Source organism: Chrysemys picta, chromosome 2, assembly GCF_011386835.1.
Source record: "Chrysemys picta bellii isolate R12L10 chromosome 2, ASM1138683v2, whole genome shotgun sequence".
Taxonomy (NCBI): Eukaryota; Metazoa; Chordata; order Testudines; family Emydidae; genus Chrysemys; species Chrysemys picta.
This window is the reverse complement of record NC_088792.1, coordinates 157736461-157755629: the sequence shown is the minus strand read 5'-3', so window position 1 is coordinate 157755629 and position 19169 is coordinate 157736461. Positions and strand designations below refer to the sequence as shown.

General features: G+C 43.1%; 1 long non-coding RNA gene across 1 annotated transcript; it reads left to right on the top strand.

Annotated features, from left to right (window-relative positions):
* Window positions 1–44: 44 nt before the first annotated feature.
* On the top strand, window positions 45–14243 carry LOC122172158 (uncharacterized). The gene is made up of 3 exons (XR_006172200.2): window positions 45–108; window positions 11882–11949; window positions 12769–14243. It is a non-coding gene; the product is annotated as an uncharacterized LOC122172158 (long non-coding RNA).
* The last annotated feature ends 4926 nt before the right edge of the window (window positions 14244–19169 follow it).

Below are 19169 nucleotides of genomic sequence, written 5' to 3'. Positions count from 1 at the left end.
CGTGGCTAACGGCTGGGGCGGGGCTAGGTTAGGGCAACAAGGCATGATGGGAGTCTGGCTAAGGCAAAGCATCACGGGAACTAGGTGTGAGCTGGAAGTCTGGCTAAGGTAAAGCATCATGGGAGTCTGGCTAGCGTCAGGTATGCTGGGAGCCCCTGGCTAGGAGTGGGCTGAGAGCATGGTTAGGGTCAGGTATAGTGAAGGCTTAGTTATGGCAGGGCAGCTGCTGTGTAAGGGATCCAGGCAAATAATTAAGTGGATATTTAACTGCCCCTCATGTGGGGTTCATGCTGGGCCAGCTGGGGATGCTCACTGACCTCCCCAATGTATATATATTTAGCTTTCTAGAGTATTGAACCATTGCAGATTTCCATCATAATTAAAATTAACAATTAACACAGCCCCTTTTTAAATGCAATGTTTATTTTGTTGCACAGATACTAAAGGTTTTTCTAGCTGCATGTGCATTAACAGACCACTACTGTATTAATATCTGAAATCTTTGGCACTACTTATAGACGCTCTACACGCTTAGGAATCAGTTCTATAACTTCACACCTAGGGCACTGCACACATACTGTACTGGTAAGCCCAAATATTTAAAAATCATCAGTGTTGGGACCCAAAAAATCATGAGATTGGTTTTAAAATCATGAGATTTTTAAAAAATGGGCTTCTGTTTATTTACCTTCTGGATTCTGGTACTTTGATCACATTTTCAAGCTTTTCTGTACAACCACGGTGGCTAGAAATGTAATGGTGTTTTTAAATGAAAACTGAGATTCTCACATAATCACTCCACTCCAGGAACTGGGACTTTAAGAAAAGAAATCAAATATCACACAAGACTCCTCAAATGTTGCAGGCTGGCGGCACTGCACTTATAAAAACATTGCACACTTAGGGCCTGATCCTGCAACCTTCACACTGAGGGCACTGTGCACTTTGAAGAACACTGCAGGTAAAATCCTGGCCCCATTGAAGTCAGTGAGAGTTTTGCTATTGACATTAGTGGAGCCAGGATTTCATCCTGCATGCTTTGGGCCTGCGCCTACAAACACTTCCACATCGGAGTTGTTTTTGTAGGGATGTATTTGCAGGTTTCAGCTCACACTTTTGAATGCTTTGGCTATCGATTGTTTTATTTCTGCATGTTGACTGACAGAACTGGAGCACCTTTCAGTCACAAATCTACATGTGATCTTAACAAAGGCATTGTCCTCACAAATGCACTTTTAAGAAGTTTTACTGCTTAGTCTTTATGAACACTTGGTATTGGTCTTTATCTGCAAATCCACCCTTGGATAAAACATTAAACAATTTCACATGCAACAGACACGCAGGTAAATGTCAGTGGATGCAGCTCTATTGTATTCCACAGTCTAACAGATCATTAAAATGGAACCAAGAAACAGAACACTGAAAGACAAAGATTGCCACTGTAGTGTCTCCTGAGTCATATTGTCAGGAATGGTCTACTAATTACATACTCCTGCCTTAAGTGCAGGGGACTGGACTAGATGACCTCTCAAGGTCCCTTCCAGTCCTACACTTCTATGATTCAGCCACTCTACCTGGATCAACAGGCCTTTTAGTGAGTCTTTCAATTAACACCGGACCCATCACATATGTCTGAGTTGCTAATAGCATAAAGTTCACAGCCCTGACTGGAATGTATCTGATAAAGTGTGTCTGTTTTTCTTCACATCTATTTACTGGTAATGCCAAGGGCTCTTCCAGTCAGGTTGGGGAGCCTGCTAATTAGAAGAGAACTAAAAGATTTTTGCATAACATTTAAAATATGCCTAAGTGGAGATGCTGTTTGTCTTATTTTGATAAGAAATGACTTGAGGTCAATTTTTGTGTGAAAAATGCCTTTGGGTAATGTTAACATTTACAATATAAAATATAAATCCTGGTAAGGATTATACATGTCAACAAAAGCTCTGTATAGTTTACAGAATTATTTTAAACACTGTTCTCATATGGGTCCCAATCTGACAGGCACCTCCATGCTTAACTTTAAGTATGTGAGTAATCCCACTCAGTGGTTATATATCATGCAACAATATTTCAGTTCTCTGCTAATTAAATTCACTTGTATAAATGTTGATGGGATTGGGGCCATTATTTGGTCCTGTCTCCAAAACTGGCCACTCAGGACTGGAAACCATTTTATCTGGAACTTTATTTAATTGAGTTGAAACAAATTGATTTATGGGTTTAGTTGGTTCCTTTTTTTACTTTAAATATGAGGAATATCAAGACTCATCTTCCCTGTTTCTGCTGAAGGACTCATTGGAAGATCAGAGAACTGCAGTAGGAGCTTTTTCAGCCCTCATTGGAGGATATGTGGTTTTTAATCTTTCACAAAAGATGGATCTACACTAGATTTCTTTTTATATCTTCCACTGATGCAGCTCCAGTAGTGGTATCAGCAGTAGAAGCTCTAGTGTAGACAGTGCACTGGTGTCTAGACTAAACCTATCCAGATGGTTGTATAATGGGCTGGGACATCAGCCCAATTTCATCCTCCGGGCCCTGGTAGAAACCAATTTAAATGCAAAACCAAAATCCAGCCAGGTTGTGGTCATTAAAGATGCCAGTGCACTTTCTGTGTGTGTTTGAATATTAACTCTGCTACTAATTATTATTATTTTATTTATTATATTGCAGAAATGTCTAGAGGCCCAAATCATAGATTAGGACACCACTATGCTAGGCACTGTACAAACATAACACAAAAGACAGTCTCTGCTCTGAAGAGTTTGCAATTTAATCCGAACCAAATGCCAACCTAAATTCACTATACAATTTCAGATCGATAAGGGCTTCTTCACCTCTTGCACTAACACATTGTGTAGAGTGTTACTGTGCTGTATCAAACAGCCATCATGTTCTATTCCAGAGGTGGCTACACGTCAGTGGTGGATCCCTAGCTATCCCTTTCTTATATCCGAAGGAATTTGTGAGGTTTAATTAATGTTCTTTGAGATCCTAGGGTGGAAGGCACTATAGAAAGGCATTATTAACCTGCTAAATATGTTTTAAATTTACAACCAACATAAAACATGCCAGTGCTGACAGTTTTGGGGCAGTGAAAGGTTCCTTGACATGTACGCATATCATGTTTTCAGTCAAACACTGTTTCCATTCTTACCCATTTGCATGACTGCCTGGGGCAGGGCTGTGTACTCAGCTGCTTTTCCATCTTTGCTGGGCAAGAGATTGACACAGTGACCTCCCTCTGTTTTTTCTGTGGTGTCTCTAAACATGACATCCTGGCACTTTTACCCTCTTAGAGACACTTTGGCAAATCTCCTCCACACTTGGTCAATTAATATGAAGATTTCTCACTTCCCCTTGCTCAGCATTGGAGGCCATTATTTATTTCTTAAAGGCACAGTAACCCTGTAGTACACCTCTTACGGTTTCTTTCCCAGTTTTTTGCTGTTCACAAATCCAGGCTGCCTTACCAATGTGCACAGTCTTCCCCAACAGGGTCACCTGTAGACTGAGAGGCAATGCTGGCTGGTGAAGATGGGTATGAGAAATTGATATATAAAACTAGAGAGACAGTGTTATCTAGTGGATAGGGCACTGGACTAGGAGAACCTAGTTTTATTTTCAGTTTGGCCATAAAACTCATTGTGTAACCTTGGGGTAGTGATTTCACCATCTGTGCCTCTTTTTCCCCTCCAGCCCTTTGTCCATCTTGTCTATTTAGATTTATGTTGTTCAGGGCAGGGATTGTGTGTATGTGTAGAACATAGTACACATATGCCTTGCTCTGGGTTGAGATCTCTAGGTGCTATTGTAATACCAATAAATAACAATAATAAAAATTCCACTTAGATACAGTTTATAGCAGGGGTTAAAGATCATAATGTATCTGATTCAAAACAGGGCAGGCAATGCTCACAGTACATATCTTTTATTGATGAAAAGATAGGACTGCCTTCATGGCCTGCAATCCTTGGTATCTCGGGTATGACTGCCAACAAGAAGGACTATGTAAATATACTACTAATACATAGAGAGAGACCTACCCAGTGGGTACTAGAATGAGACCCATCAATTCAGACAGACCACTGAACAACCATCAGATGCTAACAATTTTAGGATACTCCTGACATAGTCTGGAATTGAACCAATGACCTGGAGGTTGAACACCGTCTCTATTTTCTAAATAGCCACCTTTAAAATCATGGTGTAGCTAGGCCATTTTCTATGGAGCAACAGCAGCTCTTTAATCAAGGCTCTGTATGAGGGAAGGAATAACTTGTATGAAGCCATGTGGTTGCAAAGAATTTTCCAAAGGTTGAAGCCCATCTCCCTCAAATCTGCCGCTTGAAGCAGGACAGAGCCACATGCTGCTATGCGGCTGCTCAGCTCTACATCCTTCATGCATAAGGCATTGTTGCTCATTAACGTATTGCAAGTATGTCTGCAGCACTGGGTGCCAAGCAACGGTGAGCTGATAGATAGTTTTGTAAGGTGATACCTCATAGAAAGGATTTCGCACGTAGGAACTGCTTTGTTAAAATTAGTTTCTGAAATTCCTCCCAGTCAGTCACCTGGAAAATGTCTTTTCAATGCAGATTCAGCACCCACGGTATTCATAAGAGCTTGTATGTATTCAGCAATGGTGGTTACATGAGGCCCTGAGTTTAGGACACATTAAGGAAGAAACCACCATATATATGGCTGTGTCACAACCTCAGCATCACTCCATGTTTCTTTTTCTTAGCTTGCCCTGCCCTGCCCCCCTTTGTTGGCTACTTTGCCATTTTCTCCTCTACCACCAGCCTTGCTTATGAGAAAGAGTCAAACCACAGTAAGGGCTGGGTTTGCACTTGGGCCACACAGTGACCCTCCATATGGTTCAGCAGCAGGGTTTGCACTGAGGAGCTTCAGCACTACAGCATTGAACACTACCATCTGAGCTAAAGGAGTACCATTCGGTGGTAGTAGTAGTAGTAAACTATTATCCCCTAGTGGAACAGCCACTAGAAGGGAGGGTGACACAAACTTTGCCATTATGTTACACCAGCAACCTCCTCTCCATGAGCGCACACATGTCCTCCATTGTCTTCTGGCCTGGTCTAATTCCCAGTGGTGGCAGATAAACTTGGGGAAGGGATTATCTTCCAGTCCTCTCCCAACCCTCGCCTCAGTGACAAGTTCCCTAGCCCCATCCCATGAGACAGCACAACCTCCCTAACCAAACCTTGATTTACATTAAGAAAGGTGAATTCTATTCCTAACCCTTGCTGTGCACATACGAAAACAAGGTCTGGGGCTAACTAGGTAACAGCCTCATAAGGTTTTCTCTTCTCTGATCCATGCTGGTAGGAAAGACACATGATTCAGCAGCAATGTTTACCTAGCTAAAATGTTACAGTTAGTGGTCTCTGGTAGTATCGGTGGTCCTATTCCCAGCTCTCCCTGGGGCCTTGTCTGTCTGCCAAGAACTTGTGTTTCATTCCAGCCCCTAGTGTTATGCCATGATGAATTAACCTGCTAACACAGGAGCTACAAAACAGACACTAGCAACTTTCTGATGATATTTGCTGGAACAAAGGTAGAGAGGAAATGTCCAAGTTCACTTGCCCCTTTAAACTATTACAGTAGTCTAATTCTTCCCTCAACCCTTCTCTGTTTGTTACTGTGCAGTTAGAAACAAACAGACTAAATTCAAGGATGGGCCCAGCAGGACCGCCCAGAGGATTCAGGGAGCCTGGGGCAAAGCTGGGCAGCTGCGGCGCTTGTACTCACCCGGCGGCGGTCATCCAGGTCTTCGGCGGCATTTCGGCGGCGGGGGGCCCTTCAGTCGCTCCGCGTCTTCGGCGGCACTGAAGGGCCCCCCGCCGCCGAAATGCCACTGAAGACCCAGACCGGCGCCAGGCCAGGGCTCGCGGGTGCCCTGTGGGGCCCAGGGCCTGGGGCAAATTGCCCCGCTTGCCACCCCTCCTCTGGGCGGCCCTGGGGCCCAGGAGTCTGGGGTTTGGTTGTACAAAACCTCATCAATCATGTTTTAATTTTGCAAACCCCAGGCTCTAAACCAAAAGGGGGCCTAGGCTCCAATTTATCACCACTGCCAGAGTAGGAGAGGAGTGAAGGGTCCTGGTTTTCTTCCATTTCAATAATAAGCAATTAGTTTTGCAAAACGTCAGCCTGTCCTAGTTTGGATCTAGGATTCTTTTTTTTTTTTTTTTTTTTTTTACCAGACCACAGTTCAGGGGACTGTGAACAAAATGTTTCAGTTTTGGCCCATCACCTATGACACAGTAAAGGCCAAACCTTTCTCTCATGTAAATTGGGCGTAACTTCCTGATGTCATTGTGAATTTACATCAGTGTAAGTGGAAACAGAATTTGGCCCTGGGTGACTTGAATGAGAGCTGCAGATGCCCAGCTTGTCTGTAAAATGAGACCACTTGGATTATTATTATTATTTGCAGTGCCTAGAGGTCCTAACCAAGCTCAGGGAGTCATTGTGCTAGGTGCTGCACAGACACATAGTAAAAGACAGTGCCTGCTCCAAAGAATTTGCAATCTAAATAGGCAAGACAGAAAAAGGTTGAGAAAGGACACAAAGGAGTGAAGTGACTTATCCAAAGTCCCACAGAAGATCAATGACAGAACCAGGAATAGAACCCAGGTGGCCTGAGTCCCTGCCCATTGCCTTAATATGGATGTAGGTGTTCAACTTTAGGCCTGCAAGGTTAAGAATTTTGGCCTACATGACCTACTTGTGACGTAGGCAGGTGTTATTATCCCCATTTACAAGGGGGAAACTGAGGTTCAGAGAGCTGGAGTGTCTTGCCACGGCTCACATAGAGTCAGTTTCAGCCAGGAATAGAACCCACAGGCTAAGCTTCTCTTTTCCGTTCAAATGTGAACATCTGTCCCAAGTATCTGCATTATGAAATGGAATGTTGTCAACTGGATTTAGACATTTTTAGTTTTACCCAGGGATAAACATTTAGACAAATGGGGAGATATTCCCTTCAAAGAGCCATCGGGGCATCAGCATTTTGTCAGAATTATGTGGGGGCATCTCTTACATTGAATATTTCTTGGAAAGAGTGGCACAGCTCTGCTCCATCCCTGTACAAACTCTGTATGCAAACAGAGCCGATCCCAGCACAGTGCAGAGTAAGAAAGTAATGCTTTTTGTAACCACTAAGTGGCAGTGAAGCTTTAAAGTGGCTGTATTAATCACTGCTGGGAAATATATCCTTTCCAGAGCTATGAGAAGAACTATTGGTTTTTCCTTGAGATAGCTACATAAATCAGTGTTGAATTTCTCATGATCACAGATGTGATAATGAGAGGAAGATGAGATTGTTAAGGAAGTGGGAGGATTTTCTTGTCCATATAGTTGCTATTTAATGTTTGGGTTTGTATCGTTGTTTTAAAATCAGTAAAGAGATATTATTATTAGGAATAATGATAACAATACTAATTAGTATATAATAATTAATCCAACAAATTAGCATGCCTTTTCTGAGCCTGAAAATGTATATTTTGTGGGAGGAAGATTTGGTAAAAATCCATTTTCATTTTACTGAGCCATCCAAGAATTTGAAAGAAAGGGCTAACCTGTTAACATAATACAGATAATTATTAATTGTAATGATCTCTCATTGGTCTTCATCTGCTGTGCTATTTAAAATGAGACCAGTAACCTTTACAGGCATACATTAAGGCTTTTCATCTATTTATTTGACAATTATTTTCTTTCAGTTACAGATTTGTTTCCCCCCCCCACTTTTACTCTTTAAACAATTTAATTTTATTTTGGTTCCATTTTGTTTATTATAAGGAAGCTCATTTGTTGTCAACTCTTTATGAAAAATAAGACAATGTGTGAACCAAAAAAACCTGAAAGCAAAACACAAACCCAGCCCAGAGCTCTTTATTAACTGGGTCTAATACCAAACTTTCTGCACTGATCTTATCATATACTGACTCATTCATTCCTTAGCCTTTCCATCCATACTGACTCTCTCTCCGTACAAAGTACAACTTCATTTCATTACTATGATTGTTTCCTTTTCAATTCACTGTTGTTTCAGGATTTGTGTCTTTTACCGTATTGTAGGTTTGGGGGAAAGATGTGTGTGTTTTAATTCCTGGACGAGGGACTCAATCCAAAGCCCGTTTAGATCAAAAGGAGTCTTTCTACCAACTTCAAAGGGCTTTTGGATCAAGCTACAGCACTGGTGTTCATTGATGAGACCATGCGGCCTTTGCTTTTTTTTAAATTATACATGTTTAGTTATGTAGCTATAAGCATCCAGGAGTTTTCAGGCTCTTTATATACAGACACTTGTTATTAATTATTATACTTTATCATGATTCATTTTGAACCTTGCTGAGAACTTGGCTCAAAGGGCGAATACAGGGACTGATTATCCTCTCTCTTACACTGGTTTTATACCAGGTAGCTCCAGCAAAGCGCTTACTTAGCTTTAAGTGTACAGTATGCTTAGTCGGGTGTTTTTCTGAGTAGGAATGGACTTAATCATGGCCTACAAATCAGCACCCACTTAAGTGCTTTGCTGAATTGGGGCCTAAGCTCAGTGGAGTTTTTCCAAGGTGTAGAGTGAGCGCAGAATCAGATGCACAGAGTTTGAGACTGCACCTCGGTTCCCCATCTGCAGTGTGAGGATGGGAACGGCTCCCAGGGGTGTGCTGAGATCAGTTGTATAGTCTGCAGCGTGGAACGCCATGGAAATGCCTATACATCATGTTGCCTCGATGTACAAATTACAGTGGAATTTGCTTTTGCTTCTCCTCACCTGTAATAATGACTCATTTCCATGGGACAAATCTTACGCTCTAAAAGCCAGCTCCCTTGTACCTTTGTTCCTAAATTAGAATGATCAGTTGGGGCTGTTAGGAGCTAGGATCAGACGAAAAACTATTCCTTTGATTCCTTGTAAAGTTTTTAAAGTCAGGCAAGAATTTTGAATGGCACTCAGCTGCAGGCAGAGAATGCCAGAGCTTGTGAGACTGTCAGTTCAAACCAATTATGATTTAACTGACTTGCCTGGGCATTAAAATGCCTAATAAAACTTGCTCAGTCATTGTAATATGGACACTACGTTTCTATGCTCATTATCTGATTTGGGAAGGTCATGGACCTGCATGTACTAGTCCACAGAAATCATTTTGGTGTATAGTTAGCTCTGATGGTGCCCAAACTGAGCCTCATAACAAACTTCCACTCTGGGTACAGCTCACAAGAAATATATTGTATTGAGGCTGTGTACCTTGAATGGTCCCTTGAAATATGTATTAACTCCTTATGCTAAACCTTGTATTTATCAGGGACACTCTGAGTTAGTTTCCCAGACCTGAGGAAGAGCTCCCTGTAAGCTCGAAAGCTTGTCTCTCTTACCAACAGAAGTTGGTCCAATAAAAGATATTACCTCACCCATCTTGTCTCTGTGGGTCAGGAAGGAATTTGTCTTCATGAATGAACAACATGCTTATATCACAATGGCCTGGGGTGGAATGAACTGTGGGCATGTGAACTAATGTGCATACAGGATTATTTTAGACCTGTCCTGACATCACGCTTTGGAGAATGTTATATAAATCTCCAGTGGTTCAAACTGGAAGTGCTTCCAAATCAAATTTCGCACAGAAAGGGAGCAAGTTATATAGTGGGTGATATTGTAACTTCTCCGAGGATTAAGTTTTTCTTGGAGGACTGCAACACTACAGCTACTCATCCTTTCTATAGCAGCTTTTCATCCATTGAGCTAAAAGTACTTTACAAAGGTGGATATGTATCATTATCTCCATTGTACAGATGGGAAAACTGAGGCACAGTTTGAGGCACTGAGCTTGGCAGTGACATGTTCAAGGTCAGTGGCAGAGCCAGAAATAAAACCCAGGTCCAGATAGTCACCTGTTGTAAATCAGCATAACTCCACTGAAGTCAATAGAGATGATGCCAATTCACACCAGGATCTGGCTCTCTATTGGATATTCCATCACCAAAGTAATTTCTGTTGAAAAAGCGAGAGGGCCAGATTCTCCACTTGCATATCATAATGGTAACATTTTACACTCACTCGATTTGCCTCTCTATTGCTCTGCACCTTGTGTAATCGATTATTCCAGTGCAAGTATTTTATACCCAGTTTGAACATGAGTGAACAACGGCAAAAGGTAGTGGGGACACAAGGCCTGTATTTAACAATAATGCCAATCTTTATTAAAGCAACAGAGGGTCCTGTGGCACCTTTGAGACTAACAGAAGTACTGGGAGCATAAGCTTTCGTGGGTAAGAACCTCACTTCTTCAGATGCAAGAGTGAGGTTCTTACCCACGAAAGCTTATGCTCCCAGTACTTCTGTTAGTCTCAAAGGTGCCACAGGACCCTCTGTTGCTTTTTACAGATTCAGACTAACACGGCTACCCCTCTGATACTTTATTAAAGCAACTATTATTCACATGAGTAGACTTGATGTTCACCACAGAACTAGCTTGTCTTGCCAGCCAGCCCTATCAAGTGCTTCTTCTGAAAGCTTTGTATCCTTTCGCACACTGCCCAGCCTTGTTTTACTGCAGTGTATACATATGTTTGGCACTAACCTAATTCCCTTCATTTCTTCTTCTATTGCAAGTCATTACTGCGCCCATTGCTAAGCTCATTCTATTGCTTGTGAAATGGGCCACAGGAAATCAGATTTTGGAGCGGCTGCCACAAACAGCTGCCGTAAGTGACCTGTCAACGGGTAGTCCGTAGCCCTTATTCTGCAAGTGTCCCTTCTGCCTGCACAGAACTCCATTGTAGTCATCAGATCAGATCGCAGAATCAGGGCAATAGTTGGGTTCTAAGAACAGCATTCAATAGTGATGATAGAACAATGTCAATGTGAAGTGAAATGAAATTGTGATAGCTCAGTACTATTGGCATTTTCTTAGATGCATCAGGTGTTTCCTATCTAAACTATCATCACCTACTTATATAGCACTTATCACCACAGTGCAAGATTTTCAAAAGTGACTAGACATTTTGGATACCCACATTTTCAGGTGCCCAGTTTCAGAGAGTGCTGAGCACCCACATGCTTTGGAAAATCAGGGCCCTTCAACATGCCTCGAGATGGGCACCCAAAACCACTCGTACCTTTGGAAAATCTTGGCCACATTAAACATCTGAGAAGCTCAGTTTAAAAGGATCAAGCCTGGTATGGAACAGTGCACGAATGGGATGGTGTGTCTGAGCCCCTTATGACAACCGGCTGTGGCTCTGAGGTGGGCACATTTTTAAAGTGGAATTGTTCTAAGTCAAGATAATGGAGGGATTCAATGAAGTGAGGTAAAGTACTGAAGGCCGCAGGTTTTCTTACATGCTTCCTCTCTTTTTAACTTTTGCTGTTACTCTCCCATATATACACACACACAGTCTCGCTCTCTGTATCTCTCTCATACACACTTTGGCTGTGTCTTCTCTGCTAAGAAAAAGGGTGTTTTTATTATGATGTAACTAACACACATTAGGTATCCTGCAGTAACAACACACTGGTGAGAAGTCACGTTAGATTCACTACGAGGGAAACTAGGTGAGGCCGGCACTGTACCTCCTGCCTGGGGTGACCTCACCTAGTTTACCTTGCAGTAAAACTAAAGTACCTTATCTTCACTGGCTAATGCGTGCTAGCTACCCCATGGTAAAAACACACCTTTTCTCAGCAGCACAGACAAAGCCTCTACCTACCTCTCTGTCTTACACAGGCATCCACCAATTGCCAGCCACAGAAACTCCTTTAGTTTTATGCTAGTGACTAAGGAAGCTTGTTTGTTGGTTAAGTAACATGTGTTTACTAATTATTTTCTAATGTAATATCCTTCAGAAATGCCAAGTGTGCTGTTCCCAAGACTGCGACCAGAGGCAGCTGGTAGAACCACTTTATCTTAGGAGGTATGTCTTCACTGCAGAGTTAACTTGGGTAATCAGCACTGGGTCTGAGCACTCAGGCTGGCCTAGCTGGGGCATGAGTGGCCACACTGCAAAGCCCTACTTGAGTGAGTGTGTCTTCATGGGTGCAGCACTCACCTTAATTTACATGCCGCCGGAGAGAGAGATGAATGAATACCTTTTGTCTGGCAGAAAACGTGATTGTCAGTTCTGCCTTGATACAGACTTTAGGAACATATTTGCAGTATGCATACATAACTTCTCACTAGTATCTGTACATACAGTGCACCATGATATAAGCGTAGCCCTCGTTTTCATTTAAGACCGCACATGATATTTGGTGAACCAGACTGGACATACCAGGATCAGGATATTCTTGTAACCTCTGGCTAGTTGGCATTGAGGAGTTTATGGAAGTTTCTTTTTCAGTGGAAGCCATTTTCTCCTAAAGCTATTGGACCTTTGCATGGAATTGCAGCATCTCAGTCTGCAATTAACCCACAGCTATGGGGATTTCTAGGACAGAAAGAATTACTGCCCAGGGAAAACCAAACTGCAGACTCTTTTGGTTTAATGCTGATGAAAGGTGCTGCAATGACTGCTGGGTATCCTGACTTCTTCTGTTTCTGCCCAGCATGGCCGCACAGGCAGTGTCAGTACCAACTTTCGTCCACCCCTGTACTGTCTCTGCCGGTGCACCTCAGGCCTTCCAGCTGGGCTGGATCCAAAGCCCAATGAAGTCAATAGAAAGAGTCCCATTGTTAATAGGATTGATAGATGAGCTCATCTCCATAGCCTCTTCATTTCTTGTCTTTCTGTTAGGACTGTTATGAAGGAGGCCAGTTGTTTTCTTATCTTCAGCAGAAGGGTGGACCTGGAACCAGCCCTCAGAGCCTCCTGTTGGCTCAGATAAAGAATCATGTGCTAACAGGGGTGGAATTCATCCAAGGCGAATATGGCGAGCAGAGATCTTAGCAGCTGAGTAAGGAAGTGGGTACTTTTGGATGAGAAATACTGGCAGGACACTGAAAGAACTTCATGGGAGACTAGAACTAGTACACTTGTCTTTGCTTTTCCAGGACACGAAACCTTTAGCGCAGCAGCGGTTGCTTTCTGCTGTGATGGCTCATTGGTTCAACAGATGTGAGCAAACGTATAGATGGGCTGCATCTCACAGTCTTAAAAGGCATGATCAGCATGTGATCCTCTTGAAAGCATAAGGACCATGGTTCCATTCAGTCATCTGATAATGATGTCAAACAGCTATGCTAGATTTAGATGGCTATAGATACAGTATCTAGCTGTGCCGCTATAACTAACATAAACCGTATTTCCTCTCCTACAATATTGCACTTACTCGTGTCCGTACAGGAATTTTAGCCACTAGTGTAGCTGCATTAGTTTGTATCACTGCAGTGTGATGTGAACCTTGTTGCAAGTACTGCTGCACTGGTGGAAACCATTACAAAAAGTGTTTTTTTTCTCCTGCTGGTAATAGCTCACCTTAATTGATCACTCTCGTTATAGTGTATGGTAACACCCGTTGTTTCATGTTCTCTGTGTATATATATATCTTCCTGCTGTATTTTCCACTGCATGCATCCGATAAAGTGGGATTTAGCCCACGAAAGCTTACGCTCAAATAAATGTGTTAGTCTCTAAGGTGCCACAAGTACTCCTGTTCTTTGTGTATACTGAGTGTAAACCAGCATTAAGAGATCTCTTCTGCCAAGACTCTTTTACTAAGGTGAGCTCTCTGGTCCCTTTGTTTGTTGTTCTCCTCTTCTTATTTTTATTTTTTTTTTCACACAGCAAATCCAGTTGCCTTCAACAAACTGCTCAGAGACAAGGCTTCTGTATATCTCAGAGCAGAGGCACAATCCACAAAATTGGGACCCAGATCCACATGCAAATGGGCTGAAAATAGGTATTTCTAGGATTCATAATTCCAGCCTGGGCCTGTTATAGGATGGGTCTGAAATGCGAAGTTCAGGATCAATCTGAACTTTGGAAAAGTTTATCTTTCTGCAGAAAAGTCCTGTGGAATTGAATTGAGAATGCACTCCTTTCTGTAGGTTTTCTCAGCCATCCTATAGAATATTCCTGCTGTAAAGTTCTATAGAATGGTTAAAACAACCCATTCAAAGAATCTCATCCTGTATTTAAATTCTATAGGTTTTTCAGAGTAATTACTGTAAAAACACGTTGGTTCCATCCCTATTAAATTCTATAGGACATATCAGGAAGGAAGAGGAAGTGCTGGCCTGGATTCCTGGTTCAGGCCCATCTCTGTAGTGTATCTGCCTTTTGCAGACTGAACAGAGATGAGGCAGAGGTGCATAGATTTGTGTGAAACTGGCAGCTGGCTGCAGTGGGAGTGGGACTGGTGGCTACAATGTGTGGCTGGCAGTGGGGATGGGATTGGGGGCTGAAGTATGCGTGGGTGGCAGATGCCACATGAAGGAAGCAATTTGAGAGTCACCAACAATCCCAGAGGCCACACATCATGCAGCCCTCTACTCATGTCTGCTTTGCTGCTGACTCCTAACTCAGCCTGACAGGAAGGCAGTTACCGGAACCATTAACTCTCTGGGGAAAAGCTTACAGGAGCTCATTCCCTTGACGCTCACTTCTCGTACAGAGAATAGAGGACTAGCGAGAGTGCGTGTTAACAACAGCTAAGGCAGTGTGGGGAAAAAACAGTCACCATCAAACCAGATAGATAAGATAAAAACCCGCCTTTGGGCCCGTTTGTTGGAAAACCGAAGTGAAGCTTTTACTTTGTCAGCAAATCTTGGCCAGAGTTCGAATTGGGCCTGTTTGTTGCAGCTTGGTGAGTGGCTGTAGTAGCTCCTCTGGAATCTAAACTTTCATTTAATAAAATAGGGTCTCCTGCCCTTACAGTTGTGGAGCAAACTTTTAAAACCTGGCCTAAGTGTAACCAGTGCGGCCATATCTGCCTGAGTCTGCAGACAGCCTGAAGCACTAGCGGGTAAGAGACACAGACAAATTATTTTTATGGTGGTTCTCCAGATGTGCTAAGTGCTTTCCAGACACAGCGGGAGATATAGTCTCTGCCATTAAGGAGCATATAGTCTTTATTTGTTGGCATATTTTCAATTATTATTTATATTACAGTAGCACCTGGGGGAGTCAAACAGAGATTAGACTAAGCACAAACATATACTGAGATATGGTCCCTCTCCTGATGCATTTGCAATCTAACTAGACAAGACAGATGAAAGGTGGGAGAAGAGGAGTATTATTATCACCATTTCATAGTTGGGAAACTGGATCACAAGATGAAGTGACTTGTCTGAGGTCACACAGGGAGTCTGTAACAGAGCTCTCAGATCTCCTAAGTCCAGTCTAGTGCATGAACCACAGGGCTATCCGTCCTCTAATATTTACAGTTACAAATCCATTATATTTAAATGTCACATATATTCCAAGGCTTTTTAAGTCTGAATCCTAATGACAACAGTTTAAATGTAAATTTTAAATTCCTGATCATCGCATCCAAAAAAGGAGACTGGCCATCCTATTGTGAAGATCTGCACCATCTGCTGAGTAGCGTATCATTTTGGCAGCATGACTGGGAGGAATTTGGGTTATGGGCGGAGCTTGGGAGAGCCACCATCACTTATTTTTCCTTTCTGACTTTTGTTTAAGATCTCACCCATCTAGTCTCTAATATCCTGGGACCGACGTGGCTACAAAGTACACTGCATAAGACAAAGTTGTAAGGCATTGTTCCCAGCCTCTCATCTTAGCAAACAGGAATAATATGCCATGTACGTAAGAGAAAGATAAACAGACATTGATGCAACCAGCCAGGTGATTATTTGTCACATTATTGACTCTGCTCATTACTTCTGTGGGGTGGGTTACTTAAAGTGGACACCTGAAGGTTAAGGAAGAGCAATAGTAGAAAAACAGGAAATAGAACGTAGAGGAGCAGAGGCTGATAAAGGCCTGATTCTCCATTGCCCACTCTTTGTGCAGTCATGTATGTCAATGCAAACTGGGTGGAAAGCCAGCCATTCTGATATACGAGCATGTGGCACTCCTTTTGCACTGGGGTAAAATACTGCACAAGATGCAGAGTACCAGCATTGCGGGCCCAGAAAGAGCTTAGAAAAGAGGAAAATGAATAAGTAGAGAGGTGATGTAGGTGATATTTATGGCCTATGGTATGATCTAGCTTGAAGAGAACAAAGAATTCGCCCAGGTTATCGTTCCTGGAGAGGGTAATTTTTGAGAAGTCCTGAGAAAAATCCTATTTCCATTTTCAAGCTGTGAAATGCTGTTTGTGGTGGTAAAACCACTCTGGCAGAAATGGGATCAGCTGAGCTCCCACGGTGAGATCTTCAGTTGGTGTAAATAAACATCACTCCATTGAAGTCAAAGCAGTAATGCTGATATACACCAACTGAGGATCTGACAGTAGGTACCAAATTCTGTTCTCAGTTCTGCCTGTATAACTAAAGGCAGTGGAGTTACTCTAAATTTGCACCGGTGTAACCAAGACTGGAATTTGGCCCTAAGGGTGCAAACTTGTGGTCCTCACACAGGCTGTTAGTGATATTACAATAACTGTGACTGCCCCAAATGCAATCCCCTACCTTGGGGCTAGCATGATAGCATCTTGGCCCATGACTAAGGCTCCTAGGTGCTAAAGTAATACAAATAAATAAATAATAATAGGGCTTGCTGTCAATGACTTCAATAGGCTTTGGATCAGCCGCTATTGCAGAAAAGGAGTGGACCTCATAGCATCCCCGCCCCCCGCAGAGTAAGGAAATCAATATCGTCCAAAAGCGAGCAGGTTCTAGCTAGGGTTGTGATGCTTGAACGCTACAAACCACAATGCAGACAGTTTATTCCATGGCCACATACTGTGCACCTGGAGCTTGCACACGGACTTAATCTGTGCCATTCTTCTGGATCCCTGTCCCCTGTTCAGCGCAGCCCACGTTGAACAGAACAGCCCTCCACTTTCTATTTTAAAGCAGAAGCTGCATCTACAAAATAACCTTGTTAATTGTCCCTTGAAGAGGCTGATGGGAGAGACAAGGTGTGTTCAGAATGGGTGGGCTCCTATCTCTTTGTAACATATCTGTGGCTAATCCACTATCCTGCCAGCACCCGCCCGAATATCTGGTTGCTGCCTGAACAGTAGCAGGGAGATACAAGCTGAGGACTGGAAACACACAGCTGTGTGTGTGGGTGCCCTTTCTGATCAATCTAAAGTCACCATTTACCAGTCACTTGAGTCAGACTGGAGTTAGAGGGAAACTTGCGGAGGAGGAGGCAGCATATGGAGGACAGTGTACAGCGGTGGAGGTGGAGCATTGGTTTTATCTTCTCTGCCCGCATTTTTATGCATTGTTCTTAATCTCCCCTGTGCTCTGGTTCCAAAAGCAGATGGGCACCTCCACAGACTAGTTTGCCCCTGCAGCCTGGCATTCTTTGCTTAATATAGATTGTAAATCCAGAAGGGACCATTATGACTCTTCCAAACCTGTTGGGTTGTAGGTGTTCCATGAATTAAGATACTTGCATGGTCCTGATTACTGTAATGATAATTCAGGCACCTCCCACTCACTAATGACCGTACCCCTTGTGAAGAAAGTCTGTTTTATAACCCCCCCTTTTTACAGATAGGGAACTGAGGCACAGAGAGATGAAGTGACTTGCCCAAGGGCACACAGCAGGTCTGTGGCAGTCCCAGATTTGAACCCAGATTTTCTGAATACTAATACAGTGCCTAAAACACAAGATCATTCTTTTCCCTCCTCCATTCCAGCCCACTGATTTCTATGGATTTAAGTCTGCTGACACTTGTAAACAGAACTAAATTGAGGACCGCGGCAGAAAGAAACCAACAAAATGCAAATTCATTCCAGAGAAGTCACTTCTATATGCATTCCCTGTCCTGGCAATATGCCTTGGAATCACTGGCACCACTTGAGACAGCTGCATCTTCCCCAATGTTTCCTGAGGGCTTCAAACCAGAAAGGCAAGGTGATGAAGGGGTTTGGTTAAGGGAGAAATATAAAAGTGGGCATAATTACCCAGTTCTATATAACCTCTCTGTGTTATATTAATCCACTGTGGTAAATGATGACAAATTAATTCAGATTATGTGCAGTGGGACTTCAGGAACAATGCCCATTAGTCAATTTTTAGCCTCAGTTACATATGTGAAGTCACTGGGGGCTACATGAGTATAGAATCTAGCTGCATAGCTTTAATGGAGCTGCATTGTGTAGATTCTCTGTTTGGTTTCTACTCATGGTGGGGCCATATTCTGATTTTAGTTACATGGTGTGACGCAGTAGGGAGCGGGGTGGATTGACCTGGGAATGTCGTCTAGTTTTAATGGGACTGTCTGCATTGGGGATGGGATAGCAGGGGATGACTTTATTTGAGGGACGATACCTGAGCCTGTAACCTGAGCCAGGAGGGGGTTGGGGCCAGGTGACACTTTTGCCCGGGAAACTGGACAAAGGGAGAGGAGGAGCCGGGGGGAGGGGAGTGAGTCGGCTGGAGGGGGTTTTTCAGTTTGGGGCTGGTTGGGAAGAGGCAGGGAACCCCAAGTCTGGGATCTAAGCTCCTTGCCCCCAGAGGTACCTGGCTGAGGGGTCCTGGTTGTACCTACAAGCCCTGCTTGGGACTGTGTTCCTGTCGTCTAATAAACCTTCTGTTTTACTGGCTGGCTGTGAGTCACGGTGAATTGCAGGAAGGAAGGGTACAGGGCCCTGACTCCCCCACACTCCGTGACACATGGGTATAAATGTGAAGTATCTCTATAGCAGTCAGGAACGCTTGATTCCCTCTGAGTTACTTCAGTTTTATGCTGGTGTAACTTTTCAACTTGGAAAAGAGGAGACTAAGGCAGGATATGATAGAGGTATATAAAATCATGAGTGGTGTGGAGAAAATGAATAAGGAAAGGTTATTTACTTGTTCCCATAATATAAGAACTAGGGGTCACCAAATGAAATTAATGTGCAGCAGGTTTAAAACAAATAAAAGGAAGTTCTTCTTCACACAGCGCACAGTCAACCTGTGGAACTCCTTGCCTGAGGAGGATGTGAAGGCTAGGACTATAACAGGGTTTAAAAGAGAACTAGATAAATTCATGGAGGTTAAGTCCATTAATGGCTATTAGCCAGGAAGGGTAAGGAATGGTGTCCCTAGCCTCTGTTTGTCAGAGG